The 22,823-nt window shown below is 41.2% G+C and overlaps 1 long non-coding RNA gene across 1 annotated transcript; it reads left to right on the top strand.

Moving 5' to 3' along the window:
- The first annotated feature begins 1,606 nt into the window (after positions 1-1,606).
- Positions 1,607-22,507, top strand: LOC112390472 (uncharacterized). Its single transcript, XR_003001279.1, has 3 exons — positions 1,607-1,687; positions 2,599-2,729; positions 22,456-22,507. It is a non-coding gene; the product is annotated as an uncharacterized LOC112390472 (long non-coding RNA).
- The last annotated feature ends 316 nt before the right edge of the window (positions 22,508-22,823 follow it).

Genomic DNA, 22,823 nt, shown 5'->3' with positions numbered 1-22,823 from the left:
CCTGGTCCAGGTCCACATGGCAGACACAAAATCACGTGCTCACCAAACTGATTTGTTTTTCTCCTGGGCACACAGTAAAGAAAGCTACATTTTCCAAGCCCCTGGTATCAAGATGTCTAATTCTGGCCAACCAAATGTGTGCCTTTTCCAGGGCTGGCCCTTAAACTTCTCATGCAACCCTCCACGTTCCCCCATTACACATCAGCTGGCCAGATGCAGGAGGAGAGTTCAAGAGCCCTGGGGACCATTGAGTCACTGGATGCAGAGAGCCTGGCTCCCTGTCTGCTTGCAGGAGAGTCACCCAACTGGACACCTCTGGCCTGAATCAGAAAGAGACCTTTGCTGGGTTGAGACTGAGTTTTGGAGGTTGTTTTTACAGTGGCTAGCATACCCAGACTATCACAGCCACCAAAACCGCACACAATGAGAAAGAAGCAATTTTACAAAAGCAAACCAGGAAGCTATATATATATTTAAAAAGAGAGAAATGAAGTATTGGTCATGTCTTTTACCATACTGTAGATAAAATGATCAATATTTCTTTTTCGCCTTCTGGATTTATTGACATGCTTAGCTACCAAGATTATAAAAATATTTTTCTATCTATTTTTAAGGAGTCTGTGCGGTAGGCAGCCTCCGAAATGACCCCTGTGATCCCTGCCCCTAGTATTCACACCATGGCATAGTCCCTCCTCCAGTATATCCTAACTTATTCATAAGGAAACTGAGGCCCAGGGAGGGGCGTGGCATGTCCAAGGATACACAATGATAAAGTGTCACAGCCAGGACTAGGATGAAGGTCTTCCCGCATCTCCACTGCTCACTATGACCAAAGTCAAAGGCTGACTGTTCCCATGCCTTTGGCAGGTGCAGCGGCTTTTGAGTTCCTGCCATATGCCATGCCAGCCCTGTGAGGATTCAATGGATTAGACCTGGTCCTTGTCTCCAGGCAGTGAAACTGACTGAGGAATAGTAGCACCAACTAAACAGGCACAACACTTGCACATACTTTACCTGTAAGGACTCATTTATTCTTTACAATCCAGCAGGGCCAGTACTATTATTATTCTCCATTTTGTAGATAAACAAACTGAAGCCAGTGAAATTAAGTAACTTGCTTGTAGTCTCACAACAGATAACGGGCAAAGCGGGGATGTGAATCTAGGCTGAATAAGCTAGATTCTTGTGGTTGTATGCATACGAGGGGCAAAGGAAGAAGGCGGTGTCTGAGCTGAGCCTGGAAGTGCATTTTGGTAGAGTGGGAAGGGAGGAAGGACAGCAGGAAGGGAAGAACAACGTTAGCCTCAGGCAGATACAGCAACCTAGAGCTGAGTCTCTGTGCCCATGGATCCCAAAGGCACTGGGCCTGCTTCTCTGACATTCCACCCCCATTTTAAACTTGGCTGTGGAATGCTGGAGGGCCCTGCCGAGAAGGTGACTCATCAATCACCTTCAACTCCTGCAGTAACCGGCCTCCACCAGCAGGGGGTGGAGCGGAAGAGCCCTCGGCCGGCATCCTCAGTACAGCCAGCCCGCCACTGGGTGGCGTTGCGGCTCCTCAAGAAAGGTAAAGGCCCGACGGGATACTAGCCACAAAAAGAAGTGGGAGCAATGCTGGGCCCTCCTGTGCTGGGCACTGGGGTTACAAGAGGGACAAGAAATAGTTCCTGCCTTCCAGGATCCCATGGTGAGACAGAGAGACACACGGATAACTAATTAATTGTTCTGACGAGTGGTTCCAGCTGAAGGGCGCGAGGGGGAGGAGGTGTTTGAATGCTGATAGAGGATTCCTTGTAGGCCATGCTGGGACGGGATGGCTGGGGTGGTGCTGGCTCCCACGGCACAGTGTGCAGACGTGGCGTGGGGGGAGAGGATTCTGCAGGGCGCTTAGAAGGGCAGCTGGCGGCGGGAGGCCTCCGTCAGCAGCGGTGTGCCTCTGTGCACAGGAGCCTCAGTGCCGCAACCCCGTACCCCCTCCCCCCCCGGGGTGCTCTTTACTTCCGTGAAGCACTTAATTCAGGGACATGGAGAGGCCCCTGGTGTTAGGACAACTAGAAAATGCTGGAAACCCCTGGAAGGGATGGAAGACTAGCGGCCTCCTGTCCTCTCGCTTCCTGGCCCTCCTGGAGCTCGGCCACCAGTCCCAGCTCTGGTGCCTCCTTGCTGCAGGACCTGGGCCCAGATGCCGCAGCTCTTGGGGCTCTTGCATCTGTAAAAGGGGTCTTTCATGTGCACAAATACGTTGAAAATGCAAAACGTTAGTCAGGAGCCACAGGGTGGGGGAAAATAAGTCAAATAGCAACAGAACAGCCCATGTGGTTTCCTGCTGACCTGAAGGTGCGCCCCGGTCTTCTTTTGGGAGGTGGGGCAGCTGGGGGCAGCAGACTCCCTGTGCTCACTTCAGGACTGGCCAGGGCCCACTGGAAAACCAGAATATGGCTTTGTCCTTGGAGCACAGTTGATCTCCACAGAGTCTGTAAAATTTGATAGGCCCAGCTTTGCAGCAGGGAAATAAATGGTTTAATATCTGCTAGATATATTTTCCTCAAGTTTTTAAAGATGGAACCAAGACTCTCTGTTTTCAAATTTTCTATTCAGAAATTAATGCAGCATGATGTTGAAACCCACATTCCAAAGGCTGAACTAAAATCGACTTCCTAAAGAGAAGCTCAAGTGAAGATGGACTGGTGGAGGATAGTGATTGGAGACTTCAAACCCGTGCATCGCAGGTGGTCAGCGTCGGGGTCGGCGGGCTCTTACCACGCACACCCATCACTTGAAGGGGCCGCCTGTTTCTGCCCCCAATCCTACCGCAGGCACAGGAGGGTCAGGGTGGGTCAGAGGCTGCAGGCCAGGACCCGGTGTATCATTTTGAGCAGATACTCTGTGCCTCTTTTTTTCGTTTACAAGTGACGCTGGTGAGAGGTGATAAGGGTGCTTGGAGGTGCCCAGGGTTTGCCAGGGAGGGGGCTTTTCCTCACACTCCCCTCCACCAATTTCCAGCCCCAGAGCCAGACTTGCCCACCCCAGCTGGGGAGTCCAGGTCACCTTTTAGAGACTCCAGAAGAGGCACAAGGGGCTTTGCTGCAAGCAACATGTGTATAGGGCTGCACAACCTTTTCATTTAAATAGTGTATTACAGATCAATACAAATTGCAGTTTTCCAAAGTTGCTTTTAATTACACATTTCTGTTGTTCTGCAAAGAAACAGAAAATTTATATATTGTAACTATCTATTTGAGTAATGAGGGGAGGGGAGGAGGATGGCCTGAGGGGAGCTGATGGGGATTAAGGGAGATAAAGCCCTCTGGTCCTGACCTCTCCTCTGCCTTTGCCCGTTTGCTCCTAAACAATTACCTTTTAATGTTACAAAGAGTCATGCAGCAAGAAGGTCAAGAAATGCACTTGGCCCAGGCTTTATGGTACCACACTCTGTGGTCAGATTGTATGTAATTTCATCCCCAAATTGATGAGGAGCTTTCAGGTCAGACCGGACTAGGTGCAGAAATACTTCAGCACAGAAACTGGCCTTGGAGGAGGGGCAACTGAGTTTCCAGAGGCATGATGCAACCCCCAGGAACAGATTTTGTTTTCTGCAACTGTGGGTTCCAGGAGATGATTTGGGGAAGCTGGGAATTTATCCTATTCCTCACCTCTTCTGCAGAATGCTTCTAATCCCTTTATGGGGTATCCTGACACCACTGAGTCTTTTTATAAATTTTAGATATGTAGATTTAAGCAAGTGATGTTGTGTCTGGTCATTTCATCAGTAAGAGCTTACTATTGACTTTGTCAGTATCTTGGTGATGTATTATCCTTAATACATAAAGAGCTCATATAAATCAAATTAAAAATGAGAACCCCAATTGAAACATGGGCAAAAGGGATGAAAAATATAATTCACAAAAGGTTAAAAATGCCCAGTTTTAGATGAAACTGGCCCTCACTTTCTATGACTAGGCGTGTAATCTTATACAGTCTTTCAATTGAGAATAGTTTAAAAATTGTTGAATGTGTATACTCTTTTTTTTTTAATCAGTTAATTTATTTATTTTTATTTTTGGCTGTGTTGGGTCTTCGTTGCTGCACACAGGCTTTCTCTAGTTGTGGGGAGCGGGGGCTACTCTTCGTTGTGGCATGTGGGCTTCTCATTGCGGTGGCTTCTCTTGTCACAGAGCACGGGCTCTAGGCACGCGGGTTTCAGTAGTTGTGACATGTGGACTCAGTAGTTGTGGCTTGCAGGCTCTAGAGCACAGGCTCAGTAGTTGTGGTACACGGGCTTAGTTGCTCCGCGGCATGTGGGATCTTCCCGGACCAGGGCTCGAACCCGTGTCCCCTGCATTGGCAGGCAGATTCTTAACCACTGTGCCACCAGTGAAGTCACAATGTGTATACTCGTTGATCAAGCAGTTCCAATTCTAGAAATTCATCCTGTGGAAACCCCTGCCCACCTAAGCAGAGACAGATATACAAGGATTTTCCTTGTAGTACTATTTTCTTTATAGGCGAATTGAAAAAATCATAAAAGTCCATCAAGAGTAGATTGGTTAAAAAAATAAAAGAGTATATTGGCTAAACTATGGTATAAGCACACAATGGAATACTGTATAACTATTAAAAAGGATACAGTAGATCCATACCTGTGTGTTTTTTTTTTTTTTTGGCTGTGTTGGGTCTTTGTTGCTGCACACAGGCTTTGTCTAGTTGTGGCGAGCGGGGGCTACTCTTCGTTGTGGTGTGCAGGCTTCTCATTGCAGTGGCTTCTCTTGTTGAGGAACACAGGCTCTAGGCGCTGCCTTCAGTAGTTACGGCACATGGGCTCAGTAGTTGTGGCACACGGGCTTAGTTGCTCCATGGCATGTGGGATCCTTCCAGACAAGGGCTTGAACCCGTGTCCCCTGCATTGGCAGGCAGATTCTTAACTACTGTGCCACCAGGGAAGCCCAGATCCATACCTCTTAATGTATGCCAATAGATCTTCAGTATATTGTCAAGTAAAAAAAAAAGCAGATTAAAAACTAGTATGTTCCTGTGAGTTCTTCTAAGTAAAAGTAGAAATATATATATACATAGAAAATCTGGAAAGTTATAGAGCACATTAAACTTTTGCGAGTAGCTAGCTTTGGGAAGGATTTAAAATTTCCTATTTCTACTCTTTTGGATTAAAAAAAAACGTTTGTAGTATTTCTTAGTATTATGGTCAGTAAAAATAACAGAGTTTCCATCTGGGGAGAAAACAAATATTCCAGCACTTTAATCCCTATATCTTTGGATGTTTCATGAGTTATCTGCCTGTTGTGAATGGGTTTGATATGATTTCAAACCCACTTGTTTATGACTGAAGTGAAGTTGTTTTAATCTACTTGTTTATGGCAAAGACCAAAAAAAAGTTGTTTTTAAAGGTAAAATTGTTTTGGTATCAGAATGAAGTAAGTAGTGTCAGGCAGTCGTCATCTGGTCTGTTGTCACTGGTAAGCACTCAGTAGCTCAGCTGCTGAGGGACCCCACTGGGAGCTTATTGATAAGAACATGTGAAGAACTGACACAGGCATACCCCAGAGATGACACTGCAGGTTCAGTTCCAGACCACTGCAATAAAGCGAGTCATACTTTTCTTTTGGTTTCCCAGTGCATATGAAAGTTATGTTTACACTAAACTGTAGTCTATTAAGTGTGCAATTATATCTTAAAAATGTACTTAAAAATACTCTATTGCTAGGAAATGCTAATCATCATTTGACAACAAAAGGTTGCCACAAACCTTCAATTTCTGAAAAAACACAATAAAGTGGAATGCAATAAAATGAGGTATGCCTGTAAATACGGAGTGTTTGTGGGGCTATCTGAGTGTCTGGGCAGGCAGCCCTTTGCTGAACTAAATAGTCTGGGGGACTGTTAGACATTAGCTCCTGTTAGATAAGGGTGAGTCTTTTACTGGCAGTAGGGAAAGCCTCTCGGCGGCTCCTCCAAGGAGGCCATCTCGCCCATCAACAACAGCGCCTTCGTTCCCTAGCAATGTGCTCTAGCAACAAGGGACTTTGACTTTTGTCCTGGCAGCTGGACATCAGCTAGTAGTTGGCTAAGGCATCTGTCCCCTCCCAGCTTGTATAAAGGTACACCTCATGCTGAGTTTGGACTTTATTCCTTTCCTCTCCCCTTGCCTGGAACAATAGTGTGATTAACCCGTCAGTGGTTTGGGGTATGTTATTTCGTTATTGGCTTATTAAGAGACATTATCCTCTATGCTCTTAGCTTGTGAAATTCCCACAGTGAACCTGTGTTAAATAAATTGCTGTGCAAAATTTTGCCAAAACAAAACACTGCCCCTCACCAGGTCAGGGAGGAGGTCAGTCAGTTCACCTCGGTCTTACAGGTGGGCCCCTTGAACCCCCAGGAGTGTAGGGAGCTTGGCCAGGATCACACAGTCAGAAGTGAGTGCTCACTTCTCTTCAACTAGATGTTTTACAAGGAATGTTTTGTTTTTCTTTTTCTGAGAGCCAGCCCCTTTGCCCTGAGGATCTTCCGGCAGTCACCTTGGTATTCTGTATTTTCCTGTAGCAGATGCTACCTTACCTGCACCCTCTTAACTTTATCACTTCATTGTATGCTGGCCTGACTTCTGAATGCTGGCATGTGCACCTAATTGCCTGAGACCATTCTCTAGAGCCCCACTGTGCCTTCAAAGACAGTCCAGAAGTGTCAGAGAGTTCACCCTTCCTGGTGGCAGCCCTCTACTTAATCATAGGCAGGAGTTGGTGTATAAACACCCCAGCTCCCTCACTCCTCAGCTGGCAGAACACTGAGCCAGCTGTTCTACACTGACTTCCAGAGTTCCATACCAGACTGACTTCCTGTTGCCCACAACGGTAATTTGCTTGATGACATAGTATATTGACTTCCTTCCCTAGCTTACTTTCCCACACCCTTAATGGGGTGTCCAGGGAGCCCTTCCCAAATAAATTACCTTCATTTGAATCCTTATGTCAGAATCTGCTCCTGGGTCTACTCAAACTGGGAGGCTCTGCTTCGTTAGCAAGTAGGAAATGGGAATCAGCCAGGATGGAGGAGCCAAGGGGTTTGAGGGCAATAATCACTCCTTGATGCCAAGTTAGGGCTCTGGAATAACCTAGAAAAAGGAGAATACCAAAATTCCCTCACAGTTCCAGTGTGCTAGGACAGGGTTTGGCCAGCTTTTTCTGTAAAGGGCCAGTAATGAAATATTTTAGTCTTTGTGGACTATATGGTCTATGTTGCAGTTGCCCAGCCCTGCCACTGTGGTATGGAAGCAGTCATAAACAATACGGCAAGAAACGGGTACGGCTGTGTTCCAATAACACTTCATTTGCAAAAAGGCAGCAGGCCAGATCTGGCCCACAGGCTGAGTTTCCTGACCCTTGCTCCAGGACAACAAAGAGAGGCTGGGCTATCAGCTGGCCAGAATGGGGCACTAGGTGGGAGGTGAGACCTGTTCCTGCCTTGGACTCTGTGAATCCAGCAGCAGGGCTCTCTGCCTGAGAGTCCCATGGCTATGCTGCCAAGTCAGGAAATACTCCTACAGCTCTGTCGACAGTGGGGCGCTCAGTGTCTTACTTTCCAAGCTCAGGATAAGCTTTCTGCTTCACTTTTATGCTAATAGGTCACTTTTCCTAATGGGAAGAGTCCTGCCCACTAGAAAAAAAAATCCAGGCCCCGCACCAGAAGGAAAAGCAGCTTAATATTTTAAAAGGCATATAAAATGGTAAATTCAACTGATGTTTCAAATAAGACAGGGAATACAAAACTTGGTTGCAAATAATTTACGGAGCAGGAAATGGAGTCTTCTGTTGGAAGCTAAAGACATAATATTGATAGATGACTCTGAGAAAGGCCTTGTGTATGGTACTGAAAAGTACAGAACCAAGTTCACCAAAAGGGAGTTGATCCAAAGATGGGTGACGGCATTAATAAGAAAACTGTTCTAAATAATACAGATCTCCTGCTCTGACGAATTACATTCTGGAAAACTTAAAAATAAGCTAACAAAACTAGTTGGTTACCATTTCCAGTTTCGAAAAAAGAATTCTCCATAGTGAACTTCCTGCAGACCCAAGGTCATATTGTAGACTGAGTTTTTGGAGAGGTTGGTTTGTGAGCTGACCTAAAAGGCAGTGAACCCCAGAATGAAGAAGAGACAGTATCAGGCTAACTTCATTTGCTCTTTTGATGGTGTTACTCTGCTGGTGTGTCAGAAAGTGCAGAAGACAGAGGGTGTGGTAGAAACATATTTTGATATATTAATCTTTGTGCTTTTCCCTTTTCAATTCCTAGTGCCTTGTGGCCCTCCCCAGACCAATCAGCCAGGCCCGTCTCCCAATTCTGTCTCAATAGAGGTCAATTACTTCAAATGGGCATAGGTATCAAAGAACTCTTTGAGTTCTAAAATAGGCTTTTAGAATTTGTGACAAAGACACCACTTTGATAGAAAGGGTTTTAGAATTCCCAAAGCTTTCCATTGCCTTGGATGTCAAAAATAAAGCCCCAAAGAACTCAGAGCATCTAACTTATGCCATAAATAACTGTTTTGGGGAACTGTAGATAAAATGCCAAATTAACCCCACTTCACACATTTGAGATAAAATTTCCACTTCCCTGGGGACAGGCAGGACAAATATGACCTGGCAAAGAGATTAGAAGTGTTCAAGTCAAGGTTACAGGGACATGAATTGCATGGAAAACAAGGTTAGAATCAGCGTGAAGAAATGGCCTAGAATGCCTTCCTAAACTTGGAGTGGGGACATCCTTTTTAATTTCAAAGTTCTTCAAAATTCAGAAGTCATAGACTAAAGTTCAGTCAATTTGATTACATAAAATCTAGACATTTCTGCATGGAAAAAAATTAATAACAAAACGAAAACTCTAGAAACAAATTATCCAAAAAAATGGCAGGTTTTCACTTCAGGCTGTAATGGAATAAAAAGGACCAGATTTAGCATTCTGCCAAAAGACAAATTAAACAAAAAACTAGACAGAATATGTGAAATTGATCTCAGACATCAAATAACAGGCAACACACACTGTGATACTTTTTTTCTTTTAATTTATCTATTTTATTTACTTAGTTTTGGCTGCATTGGGTCTTCGTTGCTGTGCGCTGGCTTTCTCTAGTTGCGGCGAGTGGCGGCTACTTTTGTTGCAGTGTGTGGGTTTCTCATTGTGGTGGCTTCTCTTGTTGTGGAACACAGGCTCTAGGAGCGCAGGCTTCAGTAGTTGTGGCACGTGGGCTCAGTAGCTGTGGCTCACAGGCTCTAGAGCACAGCCTCAGTAATTGTGGTGCACGGGCTTAGTTGCTCTGTGGCATGTGAGATCTTCCTGGCCCAGGGCTCGAACCTGTGTCCCCTGCATTGGCAAGCAGATTCTTAACCACTGCGCCACCAGAGAAGTCCCACGACTGTGATACTTGAGAGAAATGAAACAGATGAATTGAGCCCTATGATCTCCACAGCTTTCTGCCTGGAGGCGTATTTCAAACTATAGAGTAAGGAAGAGGAGTCCAAACATAGTCCAACAGTCTTGCTTAGATGAAGAGCTAGAGTTCAGGATTATCTGAGGTGGCTGGAAATTGCAGGGCAGAGTTCAGAGAGGAGTTGATTATGCAGAAAAAGAATTCCAGAAATCTCCATAGATACCTCCATGAATCTTTGCTGAATACTAACATGTGAATGTATTGGATAAAACTTCATGAGGCTGGATGGAGACCAACCGGGAAGCTATGAGCTGAATGGTTCCCCAAACGCACAAAAAACTGGAACACATTTGAGTTCTGACCAGCCAGAATAGAGAGATCTAATTGATTACTTGGGGCCCTAAGTGGGCCATGCCTTAGTAAAAAGGCTCAACTACCCCTAGAATATAGGCCTCTCTAAACACACTTTAATTACACTGTAGAGGAGCCTCAAAAGGATCAAGCTGTTCTCATTGACCATGAGAACAAAGCCCAACATCCTATAGAGGTAGAAAACAAAAATAAGACATACAACAATGTAAAACAATTGTTTCTGGAAGAAGCCAGAAAATGTGATCTATAACTAGGAGAAAAATCAGTCAATACAAATAGACTCAACGATAGATTTGATAGAACTAGCAAATAAGAATATTAAAACAGCTATTATAGCTATTTCATGTATTTAAAAGAAAACATGAACATAATAAGGACATATGAACATAATAAGGAGAGGAAGCATGAACACAGTAAAGAAAGAGATGAAAGATAGGAAAAAAAGAACAAAATGAAACTCCTAGAGGTGAAAAACAATACCTATGATGAAAAAAAAATCACTGGATGGGATTAAAAGCATGTTAAACAATGAAGAAGACAATCAGTAAACCTGAAGATACAGGAATAGATTCTATTCAGAATGAAACAATGAGAATAAAAGAAAGACTTAAAAAAGTGAACAGGGCTTCTCTGGTGGCGCAGTGGTTGAGAGTCTGCCTGCTGATGCAGGGGACACGGGTTTGTGCCCTGGTCCGGGAAGATCCCACATGCTGCGGAGCGGCTGGGCCCGTGAGCCATGGCCACTGAGCCTGCACGTCCGGAGCCTGTGCTCCACAACGGGAGAGGCCACAACAGTGAGAGGCCCACGTACTGCAAAAAAAAAAAAAAAAAAAAAGTGAACAGAGTCTAGTGACTTGTGGGACAGTATCCAATGGTCTAACATAGTTCTAATTGGAAACCCAGAAAGAAAGGAGAGATAATAATACGGAAAAGAATATTTGAAGAAATAGTGGTCAAAATTTTTTCCATAGGTGATAAATACTATCCAAAAACATCAACAAACACGAAACAGGATGACTACACACACGCACGTCACCACCAGCACCAGTACCAGAATCAAGACACGTTATAATCAAATAGCTGAAAGCCAAAATATTATTAACAGAATTTCTTGAAATTAGCCAGAGGAAAAAAGAAACAAAGGAATAAAGATAAAAATTAATGAAAACTTTTCAGAAGCTATGTAAGTCATAAGGCCATGGTACATTTTTAATGTGCTAAAAAAAATGATCAACCTGGAATACATATGTATCAAATATTGTTTACAAAAGAAGATAAAATAAAAATCTTTTCAGACAACAATAACAAAAGCTGAGTAAATTTGTCACCAGTTGGTCTGTACCACAAGAAATATTAAAGGAAGTTCTTTGGATGTAAGGAAAATGAAACACATGGAAACCTTGATCTATAGACAGGAAGGAATGGTATCATAAATGGTTCGGGGTCATGACAAATGCAGAAGTAAAATGTGTGAAAGTGGGTGGAACAAGGAAAATGGAAGTGTGCTGTTGTAAGATTCTTACAATTTACATTAGGTTATATAGTATTATTTGAAGGTAGACTGTGAAAAGTTAAAGGTGTATATTGTATGTGCTACAGCAACCACTAAAACTAATAAAACAAAGAGGTAGAGCTAGTAAGCCAATAGAAGAGGTAAAATGGAAGCATAAAAAATTAATCAAGGGAATTCCCTGGCAGTCCAGTGGTTAGGACTCTGCACTTTCACTGCCAAGGGCCCGGGTTCAATCCCTGGTTTGGGAACTAAGATCCTGCAAGCCACGTGCACTGCAAAAGAAAAAGAAAATCCAAAATAAGCAGTAAGAAAAGAAAGAACAGTTGGAACAAGTAGAAAACAAATAGAAGATAGTAGACTTAAACCCAATCATAACAATAAGTACAATAAATGTACATGGTCTAAACATTCCAGTTAAAGGGCAGAAGTATCAGACTGGATAGAAAAGCAATACTTTACAATGTGCTGTATACAAGAAACGCACTTTAAACATAAAGACACAGACAAAATAAAGTAAAAGAATGTAGAAAGATATACTATGGAGGCACCAATCATAAGAAGGCTAGAATGGCTAAATTAATATCACACAAAGAATATTACAAGGAATAAGGAGGGACATTACAAAGACATAAAAATACTAAATACGTACATACCCAATAACAAAGCTTCAAAATACATGAAAAAATAAACAGAAAAGCTAAAGTAAATGAATAAATCGACAATTATATTTGGAAATACAAACATGCCTCTTTCGGTCATTGATTCAATAAATAGGAAGAAAATCAGTAAGAATGTAGAAAACCTAAAAACATTATCAACAGCTTAATTTAAATTCATAGAACACTCTACTCAATATATAATTTTCACATGCACATTTATTAAAATATACCAAATGCCATAAAACAAACCTCAATAATATTAAAAGGATTAAAATTACACAAATACAAAATGAAGCAAAATGAGCAAAAGACAGACTGAAAAAAGTGAATAGCACTCAATGAACTATGTGACAATATCAAGTAGTCTAACATTTGTATGAATGAGATTAAATTAAGAATTAGTAGTTGAATTGAACTAAAAGAGAAATCAATATTAGAAATGAATCTAGAAAAATCTCCAAATATTTGGAGGTTAAACAACACTTCTAAATAACCATTAATCAAAGAGAAAATCACAAGGAAAATCAGAAAATACATTGAACGGATTGAAAATGAAGACACAACGTTTCAAAATTTGTGGGATGAAGCTAAAGCAGTGCTTAAGGGAATATTATAACTTCAAATGTTTATATTTAAAAAGAAGAAAGGGGCTTCCCTGGTGGCACAGTGGTTAAGAATCCACCTGCCAATGCAGGAGACATGGGTTCAAGCCCTGGTCTAGGAAGATCCCACATGCTGCAGAGCAACTAAGCCCATGCACCACAACTACTGAGCCTGTACTCTAGAGCTGGTGAGCCACAACTACTGAGCCTCTGTGCCACAACTACTGAAGCCCATGTGCCTAGAACCCTTGCTCCGCAACAAGAGAAGCCACTACAATGAGAAGCCTGTGCACCACAACGAAAAGTAGCCCCCGCTTGTCGCAACTAGAGAAAGCCTGCGCACAGCAACAAAGACCCAACGCAGCCAAAAAATAACTAAATAAATAAGAAAGGTCTAACATCGAAAATCCAATTTAGTACATTAAGAAGCTAGGAAAACAACAAATTAAATCTAAAATAAGTACATGAAAGGAAAAAATAAAGATAAGGGGCTAATATCCAAAATATATAAAGAACTCATACAACTCAACAACAACAACAACAAAAAGACTGAAACAATCCAATTACAAAATAGAGGAACAGAACAGATATGTTTCCAAAGAAGACATGCAAATGGCCAACAGGTACATGAAAAAGTGCTTGACATCAGCAACCATCAGGGAAATGCCAATCAAAACCACAATGAGAGGGACTACCCTGGCGGTCCAGTGGTTAAGACTCTGCGCTTCCATTGCAGGGGGCGTAGGTTCAATCCCTGGTCAGGGAACTAAGATCCCACATGCCACATGGTGCGGCCAAAAATAAAAAAACACAATGAGATATCACTTCACACTTGGTAGAATGGCTGTCATCAAAAACACAAGAGATAGCAAGTGTTGGAGGATGTGGAGTAAAGGAAACTCTTGTGCACTATTGATGGGAATATAAATTGGTACATCCAAACAGTATGCTGGTTTCTCAAAAAATTAAATATAGGACTACCATATGATTCAGTAATTCTACTTCTGCGTATATATCTAAAGGAAACGAAAACAGAATCTTGAAGAGATATCTGCATTCCCATGCTTATTGCAGCATTATTCACAATAGCCAAGATACAGAAACAACCTCAGTGTCTGTCAGTGGATGAATGGATAAAGAAGATGTGGCACAATGGAATATTACTCAGCCATAAAAAGGAACGACATTGAGTTATTTGTGGTGAGGTGGATGGACCTAGAGTCTGTCATACAGAGTGAAGTAAGTCAGAAAGAAAAACAAATACTGTATGTTAACACATATATGTGGAATCTAAAAAAAAAAAAAAAGGTTCTGAAGAACCTCAGGGCAGGACAGGAATAAAGACGCAGACGTAGAGAATGGACTTGAGGACATGAGGAGGGGGAAGGGTAAGCTGGAACAAAGTGAGAGAGTGGCCTTGACAGATATACACTACCAAACGTAAAATAGATAGCTAGTGGGAAGCAGCCGCATAGCACAGGGAGATCAGCTCGGTGCTTTATGACCACCTAGAGGGGTTGGATAGGGAGGGTGGGAGGGAGATGCGAGAGGGAGGGGATATGGGGATATATGTATACGTATAGCTGATTCACTTTGTTATACAGCAGAAACTAACACAACGTTGTAAAGCAATTATACTCCAACAAAGATGTTAAAAATGAAAGATGTGGTGTACATATATATATATATATATATGTTTGTATATATATGTATGTACACACACACAATGGAATATTATCCAGCAATGAGAAAGAAGAAAATACTGCCATTTGCAGCAATGTGGATAGAACCTGAGGCATTGTGCTAAATGAAATAAATCAGACAGTAAAAGACAAATAGTGTGTGATATCATTTATATGTAGGATCTTAAAAAGCTGAACTCATAGAAACAAAGAGTAGAATGGTGGTTACCAGGGGCTCAGAGGTGGAAGAAATGTGGAGATGTTGTCAAAGGGTACAAACTTCCAGTTACAGTAAAAGATAAATAAGTTCTGGGGACCTAATGCACAGCATGTCTCGGGATTATCGTTAATAATACTCTGTTATGTACTTGAAAGTTGCTAAGAGAGTAAATCTTAAGCATTCTCACCACAAAAAAGAAATGGTCATTATGTGACATGATGGAGGTGTTAACTAAAGCTGTAGTGTTAATCGTTTTGCAATAGATAAGTGTATCAAATCAACACCTTGTACATCTTAAACTTACACAATGTTCTATGTCAATTATATCATAATACAGCTGGGAAAAAGAAAATAGGAAAAGAAGAGGAAACTAATTCCAAGGCAAGCAGAAGGAAGGAAATAATATAGATCAAAGCAGAAACTAATGAGATAGAGAATTTTTTAAAAAAATGGAGAAGCTTGGGCTTCCCTGGTGGCGCAGTGATTGAGAGTCCGCCTGCCGATGCAGGGGACATGGGTTCGTGCCCCGGTCCGGGAAGATCCCACATGCCGCGGAGCAGCTGGGCCCGTGAGCCATGGCCGCTGAGCCTGCGCGTCCGGAGCTTGTGCTCCACAACGGGAGAGGCCACAACAGTGAGAGGCCCGCGTAACCCCCCACCAAAAAAAAAAAAATGGAGAGGCTCAACAAAACCAAAAATTGGTTCTTTGAAAATATTATCAAAATTGACGAATCTTTAGGTAAAATGAACAAGAAATAGAGAAGACTAAACTTACTAAGATCAAGAATGAAGGAAGAGACATCACTACTAACCTTACAAAAATAAAAAGTATTTTAAAGGAATACTATAAACACTAATATACCTTTTTTCTTTTTGTTTCTGGCCTTGCCACGCAGCTTGCAGGATCTTAGTTCCCTGACCAAGGATTGAACCCGGGCCCTTGGCAGTGAAAGCACAGAGTCCTAACCACAGGACTGCCAGTGAATTCCCTAATACATATTTAATAGAATAAAGGACAAAACCACACACTCACATGAATAGATGCAGAAAAGCAGTTGACAAAATTGAACACCCTTTTGTGACAAAAGCACTCAACAAATTAGGAATGGAAGGAGATTTCCTCAAGCTATAAAGGGCATTTATGAAAACCCCACAGGTAACAAACATAATAGTGAAAGACTATTTTTCCCTAAGATCAGAAACAAGAATGTTCTCTCTCTCCACTTATATTCAACATTGTACTGGAGGTTCTAGTCAGGGTAATTAGGTGACATAAAGAAATGAGTCATTCAGATTGGAAAGGAAGAAATTAAACTATATTTATGTGTAGATGACATGATCTTTTACATAGAAAATCCTAAAAATTGCACTAAAAAACTGGTAAATAATAAACAAGTTAAGCAAATTTGCAGGATGTAAGGTCAATATACAAAAATCAATTGTATTTCTATACACTCCTAATGAATAATCTGAAATTGAAATTAAGAAAATAATCACGGGACTTCCCATGTGGCCCAGTGGTTAAGAATCTGCATGCCAATGCAGGGGACACGGGTTCGAGTCCTGGTCCGGGAATATCTCACATGCCACAGAGCAACTAAACCTGTGTGCCACAACTACTGAAGCCTGCATGCCTAGAGCCCATGCTCTGCAACAAGAGAAGCCACCGCAATGAGAAGCCCGGGCACTGCAACAAAGACCCAGTGCAGCCATAAATAAATAAATAAATAAAAATTTATTTAAAAAAAAAGAAAAAAAGAAAATAATCCCATCTACAGTACCAGCAATAAGAATAAAATATCAGGAATAAATTTCACAGAAGTGCGTGGTTTGTACATGGAGAACTACAAAACAGTAGTTTAAGGTAATTAATGAAGATCTAAATCAATGGAAAGACGTTGCACTCTCATGGATTGGAAGACAATATTAAGATGGCAGTACTCTCCAAATTGTTCTAAAGATTCAAAACAATCTCTATCAAAGTCTCAGGTGCCCCCACTTTTTTGCAGTAATTTAGAAGATGATTCTAAAACTCATATGGAAATGAATGAGACTCAGAATAGCCAAAAAGTCCTGAAAAAGATGAACAAAGTTGGAAGACTTACACTTCTCAATTTTATTTATTTATTTTTTTAAAAATAAATTTATTTATTTATGGCTGAGTTGGGTCTTTGTTGTTGCACACAGGCTTTCTCTAGTTGCAGTGAATGGGGCTACTCTTCGTTGTGGTGCACAGGCTTCTCATTGCAATGGCTTCTCTTATTGTGGCTCTAGGCACGCGGGCTTTAGTAGTTGTGGCACACAGGCTCAGTAGCTGTGGCACACGGGCTTAGTTGCTCCGCAGCATGTGGGATCTTCCTGGACCAGGGCTTGAACCTGTGTCCCCTGCATTGGCAGGCGGATTCTTAACCACTGTGTCACCAGGGAAGTCCCACTTCTCAATTTTAAAACTCACTGTGCAGCTACAGGAATCAAGAGAGTATAGTACTGGCATAAGAATAGCTAGAGAGATAAATAAAGTAGAACTGAGAGTCCAAGAATAAGCCCTTACATTTATGGTCAGTTGAGAGACAAGATGCCAAGACAATTCAAAGGGAAAGAATAGTGTTTTCAACAAATGGTGCTGGGACAACTGGATATCCACATGCCATAGTGAACTAGCTCACATCATATGGAAAAAAACTAACTCAGAAAGGATCGTATACCTAACTGTTGGAGCTAAAACTATAAACATTTAGAAGAAAACATAGAATGAAATCTTCATGACCTTAAGCTAGGTATGACCCCAGAAGCACAAGAAAACAAAGTGGGGGAGAATAAATTAGACATCATCAAAATTAAACACTTTGGGGACTCAATGGACACCATCAAGAATGTGAAAAGACAACCATAGAGTGGGAGAAGATAATTGCAAATTATATGTCTGATAAAGGGCTGATTATATCCAGAATATATAAAGAACTCTTACAACTTAACAATTTAAAAAATCCATTTTAAACTTGAGCACATACATTTTTCCAAAAAAAAAAAAAAGAGATGGCCAATAAGCACATGAAAATATGCTCAACATCGTTAGCCAGCAGGGAAATGCAAATCAAAACCACAATGAGATACCACTTCGTATCTACTATGATGGGTTTAATTTTTTTAAATGGAAAATGACCAGTGTTGAAAAGAATGTAGAGAACCCTCATACATCACTGATGGGAATGTAAATGGTACAGCCACTGTGGAAAAGTTTGGCAGTTCCTCAAAAAGGTAAACACAGTGTTACCATTTGACGTAGCAATTCCACTCCTAAGTATATACTCAAAAGAACTGAAAACATGTTCATACAAAAACTTGAACATGACTGTTTCATAGCATTATTCATAATTGTCAAAGGTAGAAACAACTCAAATGTCCATCAACTGATGAATGGATAAACCAGGTGTCGTATATACCTACAATGGTCTTTTTTGTGTGTGTGTGTGACACCGAGCAGCTTACAGGATCTCAGTTCCCCAGCCAGAGACTGAACCCCAGCCCCAGCAGTGAAAGCCTGGAATCCTAAACACTAGGCCACCAGGGAACTCCCCCTACAATGGACTGTTATTCAGGATTAAAAAGGAGTGAAGTACTGATACATGTTACAACATGGCTAAACATCAAAAACATGATGCTAGATTTTAAAAGCCAGCCACAAAAGGCCACATATTGTATGATTCCATTTATATGACTTTCCTGGAATAGGAAAATCCAAAATAGAGAAAGTAGGTTAGTGATGGCAGGACCTGGGGAGGGGGAATTGGGAGTAACTGGTATTTATTGGTAGCAACTGCATATGGAGTTTATTTTGAAGGATGATAAAAATGTTCAAAACTTTTATAGTATATTCTTTGAATATACTAAAATTATTGAATTGTACACTTAAAGGGTGACATTTATGGTATGTGAATTATATCTTGATAAAGCTATAATTAAAAAATGGGTCATAGACTAAATGTAAAAAGCTAACATTATGAAACATTTGGAGGAAAACATAAGAGAAAACCTTTGCAACCTTGGAGTAAACAAATACATTTTAGATAAGACACAAAGAGCACAAATCATAAAAGGAAAAATGATTAAATAAATTTCAAAAATGTAAAACTGCTGCTTGAAAGACATCATGAAGAAAATGAAAAAGCAAACCACAGACTGGGGAAATATCTACAATACACAAAACTGACAAAGGACTTGTTTCCAATATATATAAAGAACTCCTTCAATTAAGGAAAAAGAGAAAAGCCTGGTGAAATAGGAACAAAAACCTCACCACAGGAGTGACCAAAAAACAGAAAAAGATGCTCATCGTCTGTAATCATCAGAGAAATTCATAGTAAAACCATGATCAGATACCACTACACACCCACTAGATCAACCAAAGCTAAAAAGACTGGCAAGTATTTATGATTATAAAGATAAACTAGAACTCTCATATATTTCTGGTAGGAGTATGAAATGTTAAAACCAATTAGGAAAACAGTTTGGTAGTTTTTTAAAAAAATGAAATGAAACATATTCTTACCATAAGATACAGCAATTGTACTACCTAGAGAAAGGAAATATATATTTACATAAAGACTTGTACATGAATATTCATAGTAGCCTTATCCATAATAGCCAGAATCTGGAAACAGTATAAATGTCCATCAACAGGTAAATGGATACATAAATGATTGTATATCCATACAGTGGTATATTACGCAGGAAAAGGAAGAAAAAAAAAGAATGAACTGTTGATACACACAACAACATGGTTAAGTCTCAGAAACAATCTGCTGAGCAAAAGAAGCCAGACAGAAAAGGGTACATACTGTACATTCCATTTATACAAAATATAGGAAAAACAAATCTATAGTTAGAGAAAGAAGATACGTGATTTTTTGGATCTGAGAGTGGTGCATGTAGATCACCTGGGGATGGGCACAGGGAACATTTAGGGATGATAAAAATATTCTATATCTTGATTGTGGTACTGGTTACATGTTGTGGGTATGTTTTTCTAAACTCATCAAATTGTACTCAAAATGAGAACATTTTATTATATGTAAATTATGCTTCAATTGAGCTGATTTTTTAAATTTCAAATTGGTTTTTAAAATATATGCAATTCAGGGACTTCCCTGGTGGCGCAGTGGTTAAGAATCCGCCTGCCAATGCAGGGGACACAGGTTTGATCCGTGGTCCGGGAAGATCCCACATGCCATGAAGCAACTAAGCCCATGTGCCACAACTACTGAGCCTGCGTGCTCTAGGGCCTGCATGCTGCAACTACTGAAGCCCGCGTGCCTAGAGCCCGTGCTGCGCAACAAGAGAAGCCACCACATTGAGAAGCCTGCACACTTCAACAAAGAGTAGCCCCTGCTTACTGCAACTAGAGGAAGCTTGCACGCAGCAACAAAGACCTAATGCAGTGAAAAAATATATGTGTGTGTGTGTGTGTGTGTGTGTGTATGCAATTCAGGGAGTTCCCTGGCAATCCAGTGGTTAGGACTCATGCTTTCACTGCTGGGGGCCCAGGGTTTGATCCCTGGTTGGGGAACTAAGATCCTGCAAGCCTCACGGTGTTGTTTTATATATATATATATATATATATATATGCAATTCAGATCACAAAGGCCAATCTCTCTAATAATAAAGAACTTCTAAAAATCAAGAAGTCAAGGACCAACAATTTATGCAGAACATTTATGCAGAAAAATGTAGAAAGGTATGAATATAGTTTTCAGAAAAAGCAATACAAATATGAAAAAGATGTTTGACTTCACTTATAAAAAGAGAATGCAAACATATACCACAATGGGGTTGCATTCTCACCTATCAGATTGGCAAAATTCAAAAGACTGACAACACACCCGCTGAGACTGTGGGAAAGCGGTCATGCATGAGACAGTCACATATGTATGCAGCTCATGCATAGCTGGTCCAGATGCAGAATGGCAACTTCCCCAAAGAAGGAAATTTGGCAATAACCACCAAATTACAAATGCACATACATTTTGACCCAGCAATCTCACTTTTGAGAATGTATCTGACAGATATTCCTACATATGGACAAAAAGATGTGTATACAAGTTTACTTACTTATAAGATAGTTTTTAATAGTAAATATTGGAAACTCCTCAAGTGTCCCTCTGTGGGTTTTTGATTAAATAAACCATGTTTCATCCATATAGTGGCAGGTAGTTTTAAAAAAGAATAAATTCTGGGGCTTCCCTGGTGGCGCAGTGGTTGAGAGTGTGCCTGCCAATGCCGGTGACACGGGTTCGTGCCCCGGTCCGGGAGGATCCCACGTGCCGCGGAGCGGCTGGGCCCGTGAGCCATGGCCGCTGAGCCTGCGCGTCCGGAGCCTGTGCTTTGCGACGGGAGAGGCCACAGCGGTGAGAGGCCCGTGTACCGCAAAAGAAAAAAAAAAGAATAAGTTCTTTGTATACTGATATGGAAATTTCTCTAGAAAATATTATTAAATGAAAAAACAGGGCACAAAACAGTGTAAATAACGTACTACCTGTTTTTGTAAGAAAGAGAAAAAATGTGTATAAATAAACGACTTTATTGAGGTCTGATTGACCTACAAAAAACTGTATATATTTAATAATACAACTTGATGAGTAATATACACTTACCTGTATTTTCTTTTATTTGCATAAATAAACACTAAGTATTCACAATAAATGAATAAATGTGGTTCTCTGCAGAGAGCAGATAGGGAGGTAATGGAGTGATGGGGATGTGAGTGCAAGCAACACTTCTGAGCATGAACATTTATATACTGTTTTTGTATTTGAACCAGGTAAATGTATTACCAATATTTTTAAAAATTTAAGAAAAACCCAACAAGAATGATATCATCAAATCTAGGAAGAATGTAATAAAATTATTTTACACATGCACACATATGCGCACACACAAGCTCCATCTGCATCCAAGCAAGCATCATTCATTGCCAGCATCAAAGATCATTTTTCAATTGATTTTTTTTTTTGGCCGCACCGCATAGCTTGTGGGATCTTAGTTCCCAGACCAGGGATCCAACCGGGCCCTCGGCAGTGAAGGCATGGAGTCTTAACCACTGGACGCCAGGGAATTCCCTGGTTTTTCTTTAAGTCTTCAGTAACTCTGCTCTGCACTACAGAGTAATGTGATGTCTGGGCAGTGATTAGCACAGTGACACAGGAGGCTTGGAAAAATCTAGCTGAAGATGGGAAGAATGGAGCTTGACTTTCTTTTAAAGCTGCCAAGCATGAACGTATCTATGTCTCTTGGTGGGAGGCAGAGATTATCATTTTCCACTATGGAAGCCATAAGGGCCAGATACCCACTTTTCCAGCTTCCTTTACAAACAGGGCATGGGCACGTAAGACACAGGCTTAGTCAATCAGCTGCATCCTCCCTAGAGCCTGAAGTGAGAGCCAGTGGTGTGAAGAATCCTTTCTAGGGTCATCAGCTGCAACAAGGGTACCACCCAGGTGCTGGGACAGTGTAGGCCAGAAACAATGGTAGTAGAGAGTCTAGGGCTGACAGTGGGTCCAGTGGTGATGTCCCAGATTCCATGTTAACAGACCAAGTAGATGCTGCAGCGGCCTCATTTTATATCACTGGTTTCGTTTTACAGCATAATATTTGCTGTGGCTCTGGCTACATAGCTTCCCTTGGACCTGTTCATTTTCCAGGCCTGGGTCTCCAAGTCTCCCCATATTCATGCTATACATTCCATTTTCCTTAAATCTGTCAGAGTCGGCTTCTGTTGTTTGCAGCTAGTAACCCTGATTCAGGCATCTGGATTTTGTCAGAGTTTCTCTAGATAGAAATCAGAGCAAATAAGGGAACCCACAACCTAGCAGGGATCTCTAGGCATGCACTGCTGGTGGAAAAGTAAAAGAGGCTACAGAAGTCCCCTTAATCTTAAAATTGTGTGTGTGTGTGCGTGTGTGTCTCATAGGACAGCAGTGCGGGTAGGAGTCAGACATGAGAACACAAGAGGCTTTCCTGAGAAGAGGCTGCTGGACCAGGGTCCTGGCTTAAGCTGGAAGGCAAGCTTTGACAGGTACACATGGGTGTTAATTTCAGCCAATTATCATTGGAAGTAAAAGCTTGAGAGTGGGGGTAGGATAGAGAATCTGTGAAAGTGAACTGTCACATAGTTACTGTTTGAGGGTGTATAATTTTTAATAACAACCATGAATTCATATATTGCTCTTGAAATTTAAAAGACAGATGGGAAAAAGGGATTCAGCCGTGAAGGTTTGTGTGTTTGCTCCTCTGTATATGTCCAACAACACTTCCATTAGATCTGATTCATTTATTCAT

Source organism: Neophocaena asiaeorientalis, unplaced genomic scaffold, assembly GCF_003031525.2.
Source record: "Neophocaena asiaeorientalis asiaeorientalis breed wild unplaced genomic scaffold, Neophocaena_asiaeorientalis_V1.1 scaffold714, whole genome shotgun sequence".
In the NCBI taxonomy this organism is placed as follows: domain Eukaryota; kingdom Metazoa; phylum Chordata; class Mammalia; order Artiodactyla; family Phocoenidae; genus Neophocaena; species Neophocaena asiaeorientalis.
This window is presented reverse-complemented; position numbering and strand designations above follow the sequence as displayed.